General features: G+C 40.7%; 1 pseudogene; it reads left to right on the top strand.

The window, feature by feature from the left end:
- The first annotated feature begins 19,701 nt into the window (after positions 1-19,701).
- On the top strand, positions 19,702-20,375 carry LOC105297262 (annotated as a pseudogene).
- Positions 20,376-20,730: the final 355 nt, after the last annotated feature.

Here is a 20,730-nt window from a genome sequence, read left to right as displayed (position 1 = left end):
ACATAGTAGGCACTCAAATAAATACCTTCTGGTTATGGGTGATAAGCTCTGAATTTCTGAGCATCCGATAGGTTAGTTTCCACTGGCAGATACTTTTTTTTAATCAGTGAAGGATCCAAGGATAGAACCTAGGAATTGTTCCTCGTACCATACGTAACACATATCAACAATAGCCTTTAAACACAAATGCAAAAGATAAGAATTAAGCCATCAATGCTTTTTTTTTTAAAGTTATGTATGTGTTCTTTGGACCTAGCACTGTGTACCATTAACACAGTGTGTGACAATAGGAGACCTTACCTAGACCTGGTGTCTTCTTGCCCCATCTCTTCAGTCTCTGTCCTGACCTGGCCAGCAAAATTGCAGCAACACAGACATCCTCTCTATCTTGCCTACCACCCAGGACTCCTCAGTCTGAGTTGAGGCCCCATTTGCCTGCTGGCTGATACTGGGTCGCTTATCACTCCTTGTTCTGAGAGTTGTTCATGGTTATAACTACTTTGCAGCAAAAGGCCTTCTGAAGCAACCACTTCTGTGCTGGCTTTAGGAGAGGCTGGTAGTTGCACTGCAGTAATTTTCCAGGCCATGGAGCCTGGTCTTGCCCTCTAGTGCTGAGCTTTATGGAGCAGAGCAGCGCAGCCACCATAGCAGAGTTTGCTTTGGAATGGGGCCTGGAGGCTGTTCCTGGAGTCGGCTGCTCACTGTCTAGTTCTCTACCAAGTTCCACCAGACTCAAAATCTCCCCTTTTATTTTCCATGAGCCTTTTTCTTTATATCCAAGGATAATGAGGTCTAAACTAGGCCAACCATAAATTTTGAGCTTTCAGATAATTCTCCTTTGACCTTGCGATCCACAATTAATAGATTTATATGTTATCTGATGTAAAAAAAATACTGCTGGAAGAGGTGAGAACAGTTTGGATGGTATATACAAAGGACACTGGGCTAAATGTTATATATTCTGAGCAAAGCATTATAGATGGATCTTTCAACTTTTACAGACTCTTAGTTTCTACCAACTGCTGCGTTCAATATTAGAAGTATTCATGAGACAAGCAAAAATGAATATTCTTTTCACCTTGTGATATTTTAGTATTTACTTTTTTATACTAATCTTTTTTTATTTCTTTACTAACCAACTTTTTTTTTTTTTTTTAAGAAAATCAGGTTTACAAGTTGTTCTTGTCCCTGGTTGTGTGTGTGTTTTAAAACTTTTCATTGAAATATCTTGTATGTACATAAAAATGCACATATAAGTGTACAGCTTGAAGAATTTCCACAAACTGAACAGACCTGTATAACAAGCACCCTGATGAAAAAATAGAACACTACCAGCACCGCAACAGCCCTCCTTGTGCTTCCTTTCAGTCACTACCATAAGCATAGATTAATTTAGCCTATTTTTTTACTTTATGTACGAAAATGTAATTTACTTTGAAAATATTTATGATTATAAAAATAATTACATGTTCATTATACCAGATGACAGCTGTGTATCTGGACGTTAACCCTGTAAAATTTTTTGTGCTTTAGGCACCCCAAGACAACTGATACATTAACTTAGGAAGTGGCCAAGTAAGACCAAATGCTATGAGATACAGCCCTGTGAAATTCTGCATTAGATCTGCTGCAAGGATGGGATTGAGAAACATTGTCCTATGTGAGAGCCCTCCCAGAATATTAGAAATAGCTATGATTCTCTTGAGCAATCAATTTGTTTAATTTTTTTATTGGCCATATAAACTGTGAAACCACTCAGGTTTCTCCTTTTGTGTTGATTACTAGAAAACTGAAGAATTTAATTTTTGGTTCATCTGAAAAAAAGTGCAAAAGATTTTATGATCTGAATTTTGGTGTCAATTTCATGCCAATACCTTTATTTTTCCTTTTTTCCCCCGTAACTACTTCTAGTTTATGCCATCTTAGATTCTATGGTCCTTGCAAGCCACTTAAATTTTTTTCTGGATCAAATCAAGGCATAAATCAATAAAAGTGCTACGGTATACATAAAAGCATGAAGAAGAAATTAACAATCACCTATAATCCCACTACTCTGACCTAGAGATTATTGGGAAAAAAATTATAATAAGCAGTGATAAACATGCTGGAATCTGGAATACCTTACCAAGAATTCTCCATTAAAAAAACAGGAAAGTTGAAAAAATACACTTTTTGTGTGTGTCTTTATTAAGGTATTGAAAAATTGAATGATCTTCAAAAATAAATTCCTACCTCCTTATGTATGAAAAGAATATAAAAAGCTTGGAGTTTACTGACAGATATTGGGGCCTGAGCAACTGTCATTTTAAACAATGACATAAATACAAGAAAAATTCATAAAGCTTGGGGTATCCCTGACATTACTAATGAAACAACAAGAAGGCCAAGAACATCAAGTTGTCTCCTATGCCCTCAGACTTGTGGGGAGACCGTGAGCACGAAGACTTGTGACCACTGCCCAGCCCATGGCTTATGACCACTGCCCAGCCCATGCATAAAGTCTCAAATATCAGAGATCCATCTGTTTACTAACAGATGAGAAATCAGGCCTGGCAGAGAAGTTATTTGCCTTCTCTGCCCATTCCTTTTAAACTGTGTTCTTGTGGTGCAGAGCAGGGTCTATGCTTGCATCCAGCTTCATAGTAGGTAGAATTGTGCTTTATGGCAGGGGTCCCTAACCCCTGGGTCATGGACCGGTAGGAACCGGGCTGCACAGCAGGAGGTGAGTGGTGGGCAAGCCAGTGAAGCTTTATCTGTATTTGCAGCCTCTACCTAGAGCTAGCATCACCACCTCAGCTCCACCTCAGCTCCACCGCAGATCATCAAGCATTAGATTCTCATAGGTGCATCAGTCCCTGGTGCCCAAAAGGTTGGAGACTGCTGCTTTGTGGTATCAGGACCTAGGAGGAGGCCTAAGGATGGGAAAAGGAGAAAGGAAGGTGGGAGTGGGAATAGAGAAATGATATTCCAAACAGAATCAAGGATTTTATAAATGACCAAGACATTGAGTGATGTGTATTTTTCAATTTTTCTTATTTTGCTAATCTTGAATCACTTCAGAGATGATTCATTTTAAAACTGAAAATGTTTATGGAGCATTTACTTTTTTATGGAGGACTGAGTGGGATAAAAAGCATTGATGGTTCCCGAAAAAAATTAAGGAATTTGAAGACAGGGCAGGGTTCAAATCCAAGCTCTCATAACTCATCAGTTGTATAAGATACTTACCTTTTCAAGTCTAATGCTTCATTTGGTAATGGGGTTATAATGCCTTCTCTGTAGAGCTTTCCTCATGATTAAAGTTTAGTGAGCCTACCACATATTAGGTAGCCAATTAGATTTAACATAAGCCTAGCACATATAAGGAGCTCAGTGAATGTTGGTTCCCATCTCTTCCCCTCAGAGTTTACAGTCTGGTAGGAATTAGAGAATGACAGGGCAGGCAGGAGTGGATAGATACATTCCTCAGCTAGCCCTTTTGCTGGTGCTCCTTCAACTGCTCAGTCCATGACACAGCTGTGTGCAGTTCCTCAGCAGTCTCCAGGCCATCCACGGCCAGCACCTGCCACCAAATACACATTCTTTAACCACTCTTTTTTTCTCCATGATGTTCAATGCTGCCTCCAGCCTTCCTTTCTGATTTTGGGTGAATATTTGCATGGGGGTGGGAGGCAGGGAGGAATAGGCTGGAAGGCAAGGATTTTGCTGAGAAAGAGATGTTTTGTGGATGTGCCAGGACACAAAAAAATCAGCAGTTGGGAAAAGCTAACTGATCTGTTGCTGCATGCCCCCAAAGCCACGCTGAGGATTTCTGGGACTGAAGGCAGGAACGTTAGGCAGGTGTCTCAGTTTCAATCCTAGCTTTGTACATGACTTATGGAGGGTCCTTGGGCAAGCCCCTTTTTTTTTGCAGAGTTTCAGTTTCCTAATGGGGTGCCTCTTTCAGGAATAGGTTTGGAACCTCTCCAGTGTCTCTAAGGGGCCAAGGGAACAGTCAATCTTTGACATTCTGGCACTGTTCTTTCAAGACAGTTGCCCGAACTGAGAGGTCACAGCTATCCCAGTGCTTCTGGCTACTTGGTCTCCAAGGTCATCCCTCACAAAATGGTCTCCATACAAAAAGCTTCCACAAAGATTAAAGACCTCTCTGCTGAGATCTTCTTACAAATCCTCTGATCTACTCCTTTCCACCCTGCCTGCCAACTTAGGGTTCAAACGGATGCATGCAGCCTTGTGCACACACACACACCCTCCCTCACCAACCAGCTGGTCTCCTAACTGCTCATCACCACCTGTGTCAAGGATTGGCAGGGGGAGGGAGTACATTGAGGAATTTCCTCATGAACCAGGGACAAGTGTTAATATGTATTCTTAGTCCTTAGTTTTCTTTTTTATTTTAGCTGAGTTGAGGGCCTGAGGAAAGAGACAGGAGGATAGGGAGCACATCTCAGGTAAGCAACTTCCAGCAGAGAAGGCAGGGAAACAATTTGTTACATAGGAACAAAGGAATGGGAAATTTAGGGAGAAAGATTGACAGAGAGACATTTACCCCATTTTTTTCACTTGATTAAATGATTATATTTTTCAAACCCGTAAGTTTTATTTGGCTTCATTGCAAATTGGATTCTTTTTAAAATACTATATTTTTGTTTTTAATAATTTAAAACAAATTTATTTTATCTATTGTCTAAAGTTGTGTTGCCCCAAACTATCTGCTCGCTGTTCTGACATTCACATCTTAATTTTTGGCCCCTGGCGATTTTCCTCACTTTTAGTGAGGTTAACTGGGTAAATAAAAAGAAGTTTTGTCATTTTATCCGGCATTGCCTTATATTTTGCTGTGTTTTCCAAATGGAAGTCCTTTGGCTTGAAGCTAAGTAAAAGTTTGGAGAATACAAATTCTGAGGCTCACATGGTGTGAAGGAGACGAGGTTGAAAGGTGGTTGTGACGTAACTGTGGAGTGTGCAGTACCAGACTGCTGAGTTTGGACTCGGTAGGGAGCAACATAAATTTTTTAAAGCAGGAATTTGGTATGATGGAAGGCAATGTTTTATTTCCATCTGCTGATTCATACTTTAATTCTTCAGATATTTACTGAAAACCTTTTACGTCCTAGGAATTGTGATTATAGGTAGATTAAGCTGTTGGAAGCTTGCAGGATGGCTTAGAGATAGAGTCCACCCAGGTGATTGTTGCAGAGTCCTAAAGTGTGGTCGATGAGTGCCTAGATGAGAAGGGTGAAAGAAGAAAGCTGAGAGCTGTCAAAGAGAGAAGTGACAAGTGACAGAATTTGGCAGTAGAGTTGATGTAGAAGGCAACAGAATACTAAAATTCTGGGTTTCACACATGTTTCTCTGGCTACACTCTTCCACGATCATTTAATTAAGGGTTGTCTTGCGCTCTGAGCATCTCAAAAATGTTCTCATGAGAAAAAAAAGTGCTTTTATTTCTCCTTACGCTTTCCTCTCTAGGACTTGGATACTGTGCTGGTCCTGCAGAAGAATACAAAGGGACAGGAGATACTCATTCCTTCAACAAATAGCTCTTGAGCACTCATATGTGCCAGGAAATGTTGTAGGTATTAGGGACATAGAAGGAAACCAGAAATTTAAAGGCTCAACTCTTATGGAGCTTACATTTCATGAAGAAAAGACATAATAAACACATAAACAAATAGATAAGTGATGATCAGATGGTGATGAGTTCTTGGAAGAAAGTGAAACATGGTAATGGCAGAAAGTTTCTGAATGGAGGGGTGAGAGAAAAGACTAGCTTGGAGAGTAAGGGGCTTCTCTGAGAAGGGACTTCCTTAAAATAGATGAAGTAAGGATAAAGGACATGATTAAGGATTAAGCACTCAGTGTCAGGATAATGAGTACTTTAAGAATTCAGAGAATGGGAGCTGGGTAGAAGAGGAAAAGAATGTAGACAGGGTCATTGCTTGTTTTCAGGATGCACATCTCCTTCCTGCTGCTTCCTATTACCCTGAAAACAATGTCCTCCTTCACCTTCCTGGCAGGAATAGAGTCGGCCTCTACTCTACTGGGAGTACCTGAGAAAGAAGTGCCTGGGGAGAAGAATGGTCGTTTTTCCTTACAAACTTGGATCCCGAAACCAGGATTGGGGAGAGGATGTCTTATTGACAGCCCAATTAGCATGAACTCTTCTCCCCTTTCCCTCACAGCATTTTTCCGTACCTCCCTTCGTACACTTATCAAAGTCTGCCTTGCATTAGAGTTATTTATATCTGTTTTTCTTTCCCCACAAGCTTATGCATTTCTATAGTGCTGGACCTGGGATTCCCGCCCCCCCACCCCCCGCCCCATTATCTCCCTGGTGCAGAGATTTTTTTTAACCTTTGTGGCTTGCATGCACTTGTAGTATTTGATGAAGAAACTGAACCCTCTCACCAGAAAATTGCTTTCCCCTCATATATTTTGCATGCTATTTTGGGGAGGTTCACAGGCCCCTGACATCTATCCATGGATGCCTAGTTAAGAACTCTGCCTGAGTGTTTTGCCCAGCATCTTGTACATGGTAAGCTCTCAGAGTTTGGTTAACTTGAGGACTTCCTCCTAATTACATTCCTTTACTCTAGTTGCAGGGGATAGATGTTAGGTGGTCTTCCCTCAGATTCTTGAATGCTGCTCTCCAGTCTCATGCTATTCCTTTTGCTTGCCTTTCAAAATGCTGCCCATTCATTCAGTCCTATCTCTTTCCTGAAGCCTTCCTCAATTATTTCAGTTCCAACTGACCTCATCCTTTTTGGAAGTTTTCTTGCACTTAAGTGGTCTCAAACTCAAGTTGATATTTTCTTATATTATTATCTTTTAGATAATTTCTTTTGTTCCGACTTCATCTGGGTCTGTCTCGTGTAGGTTGTTAGAGAAGCCAGCGATGGTTCTAAAGTATCTGGTCATGGCAGTCTGCTTCACCCTCCCCACAGCATTGACGGAGTGCTTGGTAGTTAACTTAGAATTTAGTCAGGACAGACTTCACCATGCCCACGTTTCCTCCATATATGCACAGCCATCTTTTCTGCCTTAGTATCTGCGGTTGCTGTTGTATCCTCCACTCCATCTGCCAGTGTCTTTACTCCTCCTTTTCTTCCTTCATCATAACATAGAGCAAGTCTCTGAAATCAGACTACCTGAGTTTGAACCCCAGCTCCAGAGCTTAGTAAGCTGTGCCTCAATTAGCAGATTACTGAGCTTCAGTATGCCCCAGTTTCTTATCTGTAAAATGAGAATATTAATAGTAACTACCTCATTGGGTTTTCATTGTGACAATTAAGTGAAATAATATGTATAAAGGACAGTTCTTGATACATAATGTTTAATAAATGTTGGCTGCTATTATTCTTTATTATCATTTAATCAGCTTTAAAGTGCCATTTCTCTCTTCGATTGGTTTTTAGGCACTGCCTTTCACAAAGTATTCTAGAACAGGAATGGATCTCAGAGATTTTTACATTCTAAGATAGAAAATACCTGCGTTTCTTATTTAGGCCAATGTCAGACATCTCCAATAGGATGTGGAATTCTTCTGCTGAGCCCAGATGCAGTCTCAATATTTCTCAACATAGCTCCCCATGCAGTCGCTACAAATTGATTTGAGTTGCCTCTTAAAATATATTAAAATATGTCTGTTTGCCCAACTTCCTGGTGTTACCTATGTGGAATTTAAGGCCTTGTGAATTTTAAGCAGCCGCCTAGAGAGCAGTGCTGGGCTCAGAACTCCTGATGCTTGGGCAGTGCTCTTTACAGCACACCCTACACTTATGGTTGTGCCATTGCTCATTCCTCTTCTGTTTGCTAAGAACACTTCCTTTTAATGTCTGAGTTTCATGAGGCCTCTTTTCCTACCTGTCCAAGCAATCTGACATGCATATAACCCATTTTCAAGTCTTTTTATCGTTTTTGGGCAGTGAACTGACTGAAGTTATTGCCACTTAGGTAGAGGTAGATCATGTGCCTAACTCAGCTGCTGTTGGGGGATGATCTGTGGGTTTTCTGAACTTTCTCCAGTGACACCATGTATTGATACTGATAGTTGGTAACTTGCAAAGAAGTTCTTGTTGATATCAAATTCTCATATTGCAAAGGGCAGGCCAAGACTTGACATTTTTCATCTAACAAGTCCCTTTGTTCCTCTCACTCTCCCACCCTCAGAACAGAGCCCATTCTACTAAAGAAGTGTAGCGCTTCTTTTTATTTGAGGGGAGGGGTTGGCTTAAACAAGAAATTTATTGTCTCATAGTTCTGGAGGCTAAAGTCCAAGATCAAGGTGTCGGGCAGGTTTGGCCTTTCTCCTTGGCATATAGATGATCCGTGTCTTCGTATGGTTGTCCTTCTGTGTCTAGAGCTTCTTTTAAAAACAAAATAGAAGTGGAGTTATGATTTCTTCTGTCACCTTCTTGAGTGAGGAGGGTCAGGAGGATAGGAATAGACAAAACTGATTTTAAACCAAAAGAGTCTTGGCACACACGAATCATTAAATCCTTTGGTATGTATTTTAAAAAATTGTTGTCTGTTCCCTTATTCTCATCTCTGTAGAAAGATACAAGCCGGTATTTTCATAATCCTAGTCAGCAAATGGAAGTCCATTACTAGTAATTCTCTGTGGGCTAAAGATGAAATGGGTGACAGATTGAAGAAAAATTGCAGAGTGTGTTCAGAATATGTTTGGCAGATTACATAGAGGAGGTAAAAAAATAATATTCAGGCTTCATTTAGCATATTGAGTAAGAATTCAACTTTGCTCTGATGAGTAAAAAATGGAAACATATTTACATAAGGAATATTCTACAATGGTGAAGCTTTAATTACATTTCTCAGCAAATACCACCTGTGTTATGGAAGCAAGAACTATTAAATTGATAGTTGGTATTTACCACTTTGAGAAAAATACATGGGCACGAACTGCCTAAGGCATTTGTTGACACAAAAATTAGGGATGTTCGATTTCTGGGAAATGGAAATATATTATAATATATTTAAGGAAACAGTTATGAAATATTTTAAGCATCCTTTACAAATCTAAAGTAGTTTTCTGTTAGTTTAGCAAGATAAATACATATTGTACATAACTTGGTTTGCTCAAAATGACTATACTTGGTATATTCAGAAATTGGAAGGCCTGAGAGGCAGAAAATACCCAAAGTTGTTTCTTCTAAAACCAAGAAAAAAATCGTCAAGAAAGAGGATTTTTCTATATTTTTCTTCTCCTTTATAACTCTGAGAAGGTTGGAAAGTTCTAGGGTAGTGAACACTTTCTCTAGCTGGCAGGCTTTTTGTGTACCAATCATGTGAGAGAAGTAGTGGAAGGCGAGGGAGAACAATAGTACCTTGTTTTCACATGGATACTTTCTCTCGGGAACTTGGAGCAACTTAGGCAGCATTTTAGGATCAGAGGTTGCTACTTCTCCTGAAGGAAGATGGGTCCTTTTCACCTGTCAGGGAAGGTGCCCTCTGCTACAGCCCATGGATGCATATGAAGCAATGGAGGTGGGAAATGACACTCATCTAGTATGATGCATCCTGAAGTTCACTAGGAAAACAGAAGGTACAGCCTGCTACCTCCTTTATGTAGAGGAGAAACTAAGGCAAGAGGAGGCTGGAACAGACATACCTGTTAAGCCTACTGAAGGAGTTGGGAGGCTCACTCTCCAGCATGTTGACTCTCAGCGTTATGTAAGAGATATGGGGTAGTTCAGAAGCTCAGCAGGCCGTTGTGTGTAGTCTAGAATCTCTCTTGAGTAACTTAAATCTTGCTGAGGGCATTTTGTTGGTGTCACTGTCCTATCCTGCCCAGAGACCTCCCCTAGACCAGTGAGCTGATGTTCCTTGAATCGCTGAAGCTGGGGTGGGGGGATAAGATTTGGAATCAACAGCAGTAGAAGAGGATACACCTGGGGAGAACTTGGGCCGCCTCCAACTAGCCAGTGAAGGAGACAAAATGAACAGTTAGGGAAATATATTTGAGGGGATTATACTTCTAAGGAATTTTGATAAAGAAACAGTGTCAGGTGCAGATGAAAGGTCCAGAAAGTCTAAGAAGAAACCAGCATATTTAGTCAAGGAGCAGGGAGAGTTACTGGTGACTTGTACGATCAATTGAGATATGTCATAGCAGAGAAGGAAAGTAGAAACCGTATAATAGAAACATAGGGTATTTGAGCTAGAAAGGAACTTAGATGGCTTTTTATTTTTTTTTCTCTTAAGCACATGGTTAGGGCTAAGAACCCTGGGTTGGGAGTCAGGGGACCTGGGTTCCAGACTTGGTTCTGATACAAACCGGCTCTGTGACTTTGAGCAAATTAGTTCTGCCCTTTGGGCCTCAGTTTTCTTATTTGTAAATAAGAAGGCTTGGCTACTTGGTACTTGAGGTCCCCTGTGGCTCTGACATTATTCCCAAAGAAAGGTATCTATACCAGCACTGAGAATTCTGTGCCAGAAGTGGATAGAGAAAGATTGGAAAAAGGAGACTCAGAGAAGATACCTGATTCAAATCCTGGCTTCAGTCACCCGGCTGTGTGACCTTGCCTTCTCGCTCAGTCAGGAATGGGAGTTGGGCTCTGGGTTCAGCTTTTATCCCGGAGACAGTTGCCATCCTCCACCTTCCTCCTCTCACATTCTCTCCTCTCCCACTCACCTTGGAATAGAAAGACAGGTTCCATGGGTGGGAGCAGTGAATGAGGGGCTGAGGCTGGATGAGCCCTGGCTAATGGTCCTTAGGGAAGCTTTTGGCTGGACAGACTGTATAGAGCATAAAGAGTGGAGGACCTTTTTGGCCTTTACAAAATGGACTGCGTTGAGAACCATGACAGTAATGTTAGCTGGCAAACAACCAAGTCACATGATGGGAATGCCTTTAGGGTGTGACCTGAACACCCAAAACCATAGAAATGTCAGCCAGGATTGCAGGAGCTGATAAGCAAAACGATTCTACCCTGTAAGGACCATATAAGCTGAACCCCTCAAACAGATGATGTTAAAATTTGACCTGAGAGCATCAGGAAGGATAAAGGTATGCTGAGAGCTGAAGACTCTGACTTGTTTGTTGTAGCCGCTGGCTTGGGACCAATGCGAGACCATCCACGCCACTGGTCAACAGAGCTTGCTTTGGACAGACTAAGGACTTTCATCCTTTCACTCTGTCGTGTTAACACACAGAAGCCTCTGTGCCTTCCCCTCTTTGTGTATTGTGTGTTAACCTGTGTGGATACCTGACTAGTTTGTCTGAGAAGTTTCCACTTTAATAAACTTGACATTGTGGAAAGACACAAACACATCCAAGGGTGTTATGTTACTTAAGTAGCCGCCTTCCTTGCTTGAGAGACTCGGTGACTTTGAGGGGCATTTCCATAGGCCCTGGTGACTGACTATGGTCGTCCTTCTCATAGCCCTCCTACTTCTCCTCCGCACTGCAGAATTATGGACCAGTCCTCCACTCAGAGCCTCACCACCCCCTCCCGGCCTCCTGGGCAGCCATCACATAAATACCACTGTGTGCTCAGCCCAGGGGTTGGCTGTTGGGTTGGCTGCTTATTTTGGCAGCTCCAGCCACAGGCTTCCTGACCAGACCATCAGAAGCTGGGAAACAAGAGGTGGGGGTCAGTGACTCAGGGGTTCAGGCTCTGCCTCAGGGAGGGAACTTGCCCTAGAGGTGCCCCTCCAGGAAGCAGTCTTCCCCTCCAAAAGAAGGGGTAGACACTTCTGGAGTCTTGCAAGGTCGCCGACGTAGGTCCACTAATTTGATGAGCATCCCATGGTGTTCTTTATAATGGAAATAATGATCTTGACCTTACAAGATTGTGGTGGCAAACTGAAAACCTGGCACACCTTAAGCTCTCAATAAAAGTTTGCTTTCCTTTTTTTGGCGTTCTGTAAGTATAGGGCTGGGTGTACCTTATAGGTATAGACATGGAGGAAAAGCAGAAGCAAAGCAAAAGTCAAGTTCTGTACACACAGATGCTCTTGCTTTTCATGTTTCCTCAGTTTCCAGCTGACCATGATGGGAAAGTGGGACTTTGCTCTGTGCTGCCTTCCCCTAACCCCTTGTTGTCCTGAGACAGACAGGCTCCCAGTCATTACCTCACCGCAGGGCCCCGTCTGCCAGAGTGAGTGGTGGAACTGCCTGGGTGGAGAGCTGGAGGCTAATTTTAGACCTGGAGACTCCCTGCCAACAGCTGTGGCTGGGCAGCAGCTGCGCTGTGTTGTGCTGCGCTGGGCTGCCTGCTGGGAGTTCTGAGTCTCCTTGCAGGGAGCCCTGGACGCGGCCCTCCAGCTCTGTTCTCATGGGTACATTCCTCCTCTCCACCTTAGCTGCAGGGAAAGCCAGAGACGAGGATTCCCCTGCCAGAGGGTAGCCACCCCTTTCTTCAAGGCTTCCTTTCTCCTTGTGTTAAGATATTACTATCCTCAATCTCTTTCCAGGTGGCTCTGTAGGCCAGAAATTACTGATACGGCATCTCTGTAGTGTGGCATCTTTGTTTTCAGGGGAAAAGGGGAAAGAATATTCCCGTAAATGTTCTGGACTTGTAGGCTAAATCCAGCCTCCCACTCAACATCAAGCTAATAATCTAATTTAGTGCTTCTCAACCTTTTTCCTATTGGCACACATAGAAAATGACAGGAACATGTTATATATATATATATATACACATATACACACACACATAAAATCACACATGGGGTGATTTTATATATATATATATATATATATAATCACACATGGGAGTAAGGGTATTTGTGGTTGGATGCAGTCAATCTTAGTGTTCTGCACCCTGGGAACTCGTGGGGTTGATACTTTGCACATCTGTTACCCATCGAAGCCCACTAGTGGGCCCTGGCACACTAATTGGGATGCTCTGATATTGTTCTCCAGCATCTTGCTATAGTTATAGTCTCTATGAATGCCAAGTCCCAGCCCCAGAAAACATCTTCTGGGTTTATTGTGGACTTATGCTGGAAGGGAATCCAGAGAGCATGGAACCTATCCTCTCTTTTTACAGATGAGGAAACTGAGGTTTAGAGAAGGTTGCCCAAGGTTAAACAGCTAAGAAAGTAAAAAACCCAGTTCTAGTTCTGCTAGAACAGTCATTCATTTATCCAACATATATTGAATGCCTATAAAGTTCAATATTCTGGGGATACAGAGATGAAATATATTGCTGGGATTAATCTATTTTTGATAAAAAGAAAATCAAGGAAACAGTTCAGGAAGGTGGTTATTTTGGGAGAAAGAGATGGGGATGTGATTGTAGAGAGGCACAGATGGCTCAAAAGAATTGATTATGTCTCTTAAACGGAATGATGGATACGCAGGTGTTATTCTTTAAACCATTCATATATATTCCTTTATCTGTGTGATATAATTAAAAAAAACTAATCAAAAAATATAAGGAGTTTACAAACTAGAGGTAAATGGCCTGGAGGGTTAGGGAAGGAGAAGAGAGACAAGTAAATCATGTTATTACATGACAGAGCAGTAAGTGCTATGGCAGCTATAATAATAATAGCCCAAGCATGTGCTTTTAAATGTTATCCTATTTAATCTTCACAGTGGCCTTGGTAGGGACCATTATATTGTTTCCGTTTATAGGTGAGAAAACTGAAGTTCAGAGAGGTTACTTACCTTGTTCAGGGATTCCTAGTGAATAGCTTTTGCAGTCAAGCTTGAGTAATCACATCTTAGCCATTACACTACAATATGAGGGGCAAGTGTGTTGCCTTGCACAGTGAGCTGTCTCATGGGGGTGGGACAGAGATGGAAAGGCAGGAAAGTTATTCTCTAAACTTCTATTTCCCAATCTTTGAAATGGAAGTGATTTTATTTGCTGCTCCTTCTTGTGCATATAGTTTGAATATAAAAACACTAAGTCAGTGTAAAAGCTGAAATTTACTGAGAATTAATACAGTGCCAGCTACTTTTCAGGTGTTACCTCCTTTAATCTTCCCTCCAACCCATCAAGAGCACATGATTCTTATTTTATAGAGCAGTCTGCCTCCTTGCTCTCAGTATTCCTCTATTAACAAATCTCTCTTCTCCCTGTTTTCCTCTACCAGCCAGGATGCTGGCTTTGACTTTGTTAGTGACAGTCATTCCAGAGATGAGATGCTAGAGATATGATGCAGCTGTCCTTACCCTGCCCCTAGTGCAAGCGATGCCATTCTGTTGGCACCTGCCAGGTTCCATGGTTCTCTGGGGGCCATCACTCTCATCTGAGAAAGTGGAGGCTTAGAAATCCTTAGTCTATCCCGATGCTTCTTGGTCTGGCTGCATATTTGAATCACCTGAGGAGCTATAAGAACTATCTGCACCAAGACATCACCTCAAGTCAATCAATTAGATTTGAGGGGAGGGAGGATTAAGCCTCGGCTTTTCAAGTGATTCTAATAGGTAGTCAGGGTAGAAAACCTTAGGTCTGTACTTTCTCTCCAGGTGGGATGAGCTAAGAAATAAAGTGATGAAGAGACAAGGTTTTATTGTAGACTAATGCTGGAAAGGAGGACACAGCTGAGCAATGACCAGAATGCCCTGGGGCCCAGGCTGGCCCAGGGTTAGGCCAGGGAAGACTGGAAATGTGACAAGGAACAGAGAAGAAAGGAGACCCTGAAATAAAAAGGAGAGAGGAGAAGATGAAAATAATATATATATAGTTGGTGCTGGAAGATGCTAAATTGCCCCGTATAATGGCTTCTTATGGTGCCATTTTGTGAGTTCAGGTCTAGCCAATAAACATTTGACTATATGCTGTATGTGAGCTGCAGGAGAAACAAAGACTTGTGAACTCCATCCAGTTGGTATTCCAAGAGCTATGGTGTCCTTGCACAGACAGATATGCACATCAGAAATTATATCCCCTTGATATGTTCTCCCCAGCATCCAGAAACCCTCTTATCTCTGGGTAAAGCTAATACTTGTTTAAGAGTCTGTCATGGGAGGGCAGGAACCATGTCTGTTTTGTGTCTTAGTTACCATTCTGTTACCCAGAACCTAGCATTATGCTTTCATTAAAAACCCTCACCTGATCTCATATTTGTTTAATTGAATTTGATTGTCTGAAACAACTAACGTGAGGTGAGCTCTTAGGGCACATAGAACGTGATTATGTGCCTGGTAAAAGTAAGAAGTAAAATCTAGTTGAGGAGGAAGGCTTCGTGGTGGAGGTGGGATTCGAACTTGGACTTATGTGATGCAGAGGGCTTAGATAGATGGAGATGAAGGAGGATGAAGACAAGGAATTAGCAAGGATGTGCCAGGGGTATGATGAAGACTCTGGCCTGTTTGGAGAGGAGGCTGCTATATTCCTTAGGGAGGAAGAGCGAGAAGGGGAAAAGAGGTCCTTAGAGTCCAGAGTCAAAAGTTGAGAGAAGGGTAGAGAGGAGCCAGCTATGGGAAATGGGTGCAGGCTCAATAGATAAGGGAAGGATAGATGAATTAATTGAACATTTAAATAAATTTTCTATCTCCACTTTGAGCCTGCTTCTATAACATTAGAAATCAGCAAATTGGGGCCTCTGCTATGGGGTGGTGTTTACAGATGTTGCATCCAAGAATAAGAGATGTTAAGAAACCAAGACAAAGGAATAAATGAATAACCTCAGAATTGACAGTTCCAAGGCTTTAGCTGGCAACTAAGAGTGACAGAACAGTGGTTCTCAACCCTGGCTGCATACTAGATCATCCAGGAAACTTAAAAAATAATTCAGGCAAAGGGGTCAGGTTATATAAGCATATACATTTGTCAACACTCATGGAACTGGTCACTTAATGGGTACATTTTGTCGTATATAAATTATACTTAAAGTATAATTAATTTTAAAATAAAACGTAATGGAGCAGAAACCTCAGTAGGAATCAATGCCAGGGTAGGGAAACCTAAACTGTAATTGACAAACTGCTAAAGGCTCAGCAGGGAGAAATTTGAGAGTTAAAAACTTCAGAAGGCAGATGTGATTATAGTCAACACAACTGTATTATAAACTTCAAAGTTGCTAGATTTTAATTGTTCCCACCACAAAAAAGAAGTGATCATTTTGTGATGTGATAGAGGTGTTAGCTGACCTTTGCCAGCAATCATACTGCAGTACAAAAATGTATCAACGAATTGTACACTTTAAATTTATGCAATGTTATATGTCAATTATATCAGTAAAACAAAACAAAACAACAAAAACTTCAGGGGACCTATTCATAGGGGGGCCCTCATATTTTTAGGAGTTTTACCTCCAGAAGCTCTACCAGGTCCTCACAGTGAACACTGGGGAAAAATTATCTTGTGCTTCCGACAGTGGGAAGGGAGAGGAACCACTTTGAAAAATGCCAGAACACTCTGTTCTTCTTAACAAGGTCTGCCCTAAGGAGAAACTATTTTACCAGAGCCTAACCTACCTAGAAGAAGGGAAATACCGAAGTCAAGCCCACTCTAGCCATACTGTCCTACCTAAGGGTAAGAGTAGTAACTGCAGAGCACAGGTTAAGTTCACAGTCCAGGGGCACAGACTCACCAAAAGACTGAGATCTAATCATAAGACTATAGAACACTTTACTTCCCTTACACTTTCCTGTCACATCACTAAAGGCCTTTTTACTGCAGTTTCTTTTACCCAGTGTATTATGTTTACCTTTCAATAAAAAATTACAAGGCATTCTAAAAGGCTAAAGCACAGTTTGAAGAGACTGAACGAGCATCAGAACTAGAGTCAGATATGGTGGAAGTGCTGAAATTGTAAGACGAGCAATTTAGAAATCTATGATTAATGTGCTAAGGGCTTTAATGGAAAAGTAGACAATGTGCAAAAATAGATAGGTAATGTAAGCAGAGAGATGAAATTTTAAGAAAGATTAATAAAGAAATTATAGAGTTCAAAACCACCATAACAGAAATGAAGAATGCCTTTAATAGGCTCATTAGTAGATTGGACATGGCCAAGGAAAGAATCTCTGAGCTTGAGGATATGACAACAGAAACTTCACAAACTAAAAAGCAAAGAGAAAAAAGACTGAAAAACAAAAATGGAGCGGACTATCCAAGGACTGTGGGACAATCACAAAGAGTATAGCATACGTGTAATGAGAATACCAGAGACGACAGAGAATGGAACAGAAGAAACATTTTGAAGCAATAATGACTGAGAATTTTCCCAAATTAATGTCAAATATCAAACTACAGATCCAAGAAGGTCAGAGAACACTAAGCAAGATAAATGCCCCCATTCCCAATCATGCAAATTTCAGAAAGTCAAAGTTAAAGGAAAAAAATCCTGAAAGAAGCCAGGAGTTAAAACATCACACCTAGAGGAACAAAGATAAGAGCTGCATCTGACATCTCAGAAAACACGCAAGCAAGAAGAGAGTGAAGTATTCAAAATATCGAGGGAAAAAACCCCACCAACTTAAAATTTTGTACCTCGTGAAATTATCCTTCAAAAATGGACAAATACTTTCTCAGACAAACAAACATTGAGGAATTTATTGCCAGGAGACTTGGCTTCAAATAAATATTAAAAGAAGTTCTTCAGAGAGAAGGAAAATGATATAGGTCAGACACTGAGATCTATATAAAGAAGGGAAGAACATTAGAGAATGAATATGTGAAGGTAAAATAAAAACTTTTATTTTTCTTATTCTTAACCTAACAGATACTAAATAATAATAGCAACAATGTATTTGATTATATATGCTTATATATAAGCTTATGTATGCTTTAAACATCAGTGGTCTACATATTTCAATTAAAAGACAGATTTTAAGATGGGTCCCAAAACAAGACCCAACTATGTGTTGTCTACAGAAAACTCACTTTAAATATAAAGATACATATAGATAAAAAGGAATGGAGAAAGATGTACCATGCTAATATTAATCAAAAGAATACAGGAGTAGCTATATTAATTTTAGAGCAAATTTCAGAGCACAGAAATTTATTAGGAGCATTATATACTGGCAAAATAAACAAGAAGACCTAACAATCCTTAATGTGTATGTGACTAACAACAGAGCATCAAAATATCTGAGGCAAAAAAATGAAGGAATTGCAAGAAGAAACAGCTGAATCCACTATTAGAGTTGGAGACTGTAACACCCTTTTATCAGAGATGGACATATTCAGCCGGCAGAAAATCAGTAAGGACATAGTGGAACTCATCAGGACCATCAATCAACTGGATATAATTTGACATTTATAGACTCTTTCACCCAACAACAGCATTTTATACATTCTTCTCAAGCTCACATAGAACATTTACCAAGATTCACCACATTCTGGGCTGTAAGCACACTTGAGCAAATTTAAAAAAATAGAAATCATACAATGTCTGCTCTCAGACCACAATAGAATTAAACTAAAAATTAGTAAGAGAAATATAGCTAGAAAATCTCAAAATACATGGAGATTAAACAACATACTTCTAAGTAACTCACGAATCAAAGAAGAAATTTCAAGAGAAATTCAAAAATATTTTGAGCTAGGTGAAAATGAAAATACAACTTATCAAAATCTGTGGGATACAGTGCTTAGAGGGAAATTTACAGCATTGATTGAATGCATGTATTAGAAAAGAAGATCTAAAATCAATAAGCTTCCACCTTAGGATATTAGAAAAAGAAGAGCAAATTAATTCCAAAATAAGCAAGAAAAGAAATAATAAAAGTTGCCTCGGAAATCAATGAAATTGAAAATAGGATATCAGTAGAGAAAATCCACACAAACAAAGCTAGTGGTTCTTTGAAAAGATTAGTGAAGTTGATAAGCCTCTAGCCAGGCTAACTAAGAAAAAGAGTGAAAAACGAAACGTAATTTGAAAGAGCTGCCCAGAGGAAGACACAACAATGTCAGATCTATTGGTTTTTCAGTAACAATCGAAGGGAAACCTACTGTGTCTCTCTGCATGAGCCCACAACTGTAGGTGGATTTCCGCACTGGAACTGAAGAGAACTTAGATTTCACCTACCGTTTCCAAGTGTACTTTGGTGAATGTGTGGTGATGAACAGCTGTGTATGTGGGTGGCCAACCGTTTGACTTGCACATCTTGGTGCTGCAAAATGAGTACCAGTTAATGGTCAATGGCAACTAATGGTACAATTTTCCCCAATCGACTCGAGCCAAGATATGGGCAGATGATGCAGTTGTGGAGAGATGTCTCCCTGACCTCAGTGTGTATCTGTTAGAGAGGGATGTGATCAGACTCCTCATTGTCAAGAAGATCCCTCCAAGTGACCATGCGATGTCCAGAGCTCACTAACAGAATGGGTTCTCCTCATTTTTTTTCTCATATTTGGCCACTGAAACTCCTGAAAATTAAAAAAAAAAAAAAAAAAAAAGAGGGAAGACACAAATTACCATATCAGAAATGAAAGAGGACATCACTAAGGATTCCATGGACATTAAGAGCCTAATAAAGGGCAGCACTGACGGAGGTCGGCGGAGCTGTGAAGCTGCAGAGCTATGGATCGCCGTGAGGTTTTGCGCTGCCTGTCTTGGGCTATTTCATTGATAAATCAGTAGCGGATCGCTTTGTCAAGAGCCCGGAGAAAAAAGGAATCGCTCGTACCTGGCTGCCTTGTTTTTCCGCTTGCTCCTGTCCGGAGAAACTGTGTTTTAATCGTCATTGGACTTGGAGGGTCCAGTTGCTGCTGCTGAGCCTAAAGCAAGCAAGCCAGGAAAAGAAAAAAGAAAAAGAAAAAGAAGAAAAAGGATAAGGACAAAGAAAAGAAAAAGTTTGTGTGGAACCATGGAATCACTCTGCCTCTAAAAAGTGTTAGAAGGAGGAGAGAAGGTTCCATAAGACAACAAAGGAATATATTGAATCTCCAGATGTGGAAAAAGAAGTGAAGTGTTTGCTGAGTACAGATGCCAAAGCTCTCATTATTCATTGGGAAATAATTGCTGGAGATGAAACAAAAGAAAATCAAGGCTTTGATATCACTTCTCCAGGAATTTTGGGCCATAGACCATGACTTATCAGGTTATGCTGAGCTTTGAGAATATTCAGTGACTTCAGCAACAGCAGTGTAGATGGAGACAGCATCAAGGTGAAGAAGATATAAACATCATCAACACTAAAGAAGATCTGGAAAGATAGCTAGCTATAGGACAGGCTAAATGCATTAGATGAACAGCACCAAAAAAATGAGGGAACCAATTAGCTGGTTTGGGGAATTCAGAAACAGATTGATAAGATGAAAGGCAAGCTTCAAGAGACCCAGAACAGGGCAAAAGGACGGGAAGATCTTATGGAAGTGGAAAACCTGGCTCTAAAGAACAGATTTTAGGCTATACTGGATGAAATCAAACAAAAGGAAGACCGAGAAAAGGAGAAGCTCAACTCTCTGCAAGAAGAGCTAGAATCACTCCTAGAGAAGTGAGAAGAGCTTTTGATAATTTCATTCGTTAAAGTGGTCAGCATTAGAAGAAAAATTGTGGCTTCATCACCTGGACTAAATGTTATAACTTTGTAATTTCCATTTCCTCTGCTGCCTTCTATTGACTTTGTCTAAGACAAATATAAACGTGATATTCTATCTCATTCATCTCAGAACCACTTTGCTAGGTGCTGATCCTGTAGGAAGTAGAGATATATAGGTATAAATGATTGTAAGAAAGTTGCAGGATTGGTGGAATGAACAGTCCAACCTTAATAATTACAACTTCACTGCAGCACTTTGCTGCTGTTTCTTCATTTGCCAGGAGCTGCTAATGCTAGTTTGTGATGCCATTTGA

Source organism: Pteropus vampyrus, unplaced genomic scaffold (genome assembly GCF_000151845.1).
Source record: "Pteropus vampyrus isolate Shadow unplaced genomic scaffold, Pvam_2.0 Scaffold137, whole genome shotgun sequence".
Lineage (NCBI taxonomy): Eukaryota > Metazoa > Chordata > Mammalia > Chiroptera > Pteropodidae > Pteropus > Pteropus vampyrus.
This window is presented reverse-complemented; position numbering and strand designations above follow the sequence as displayed.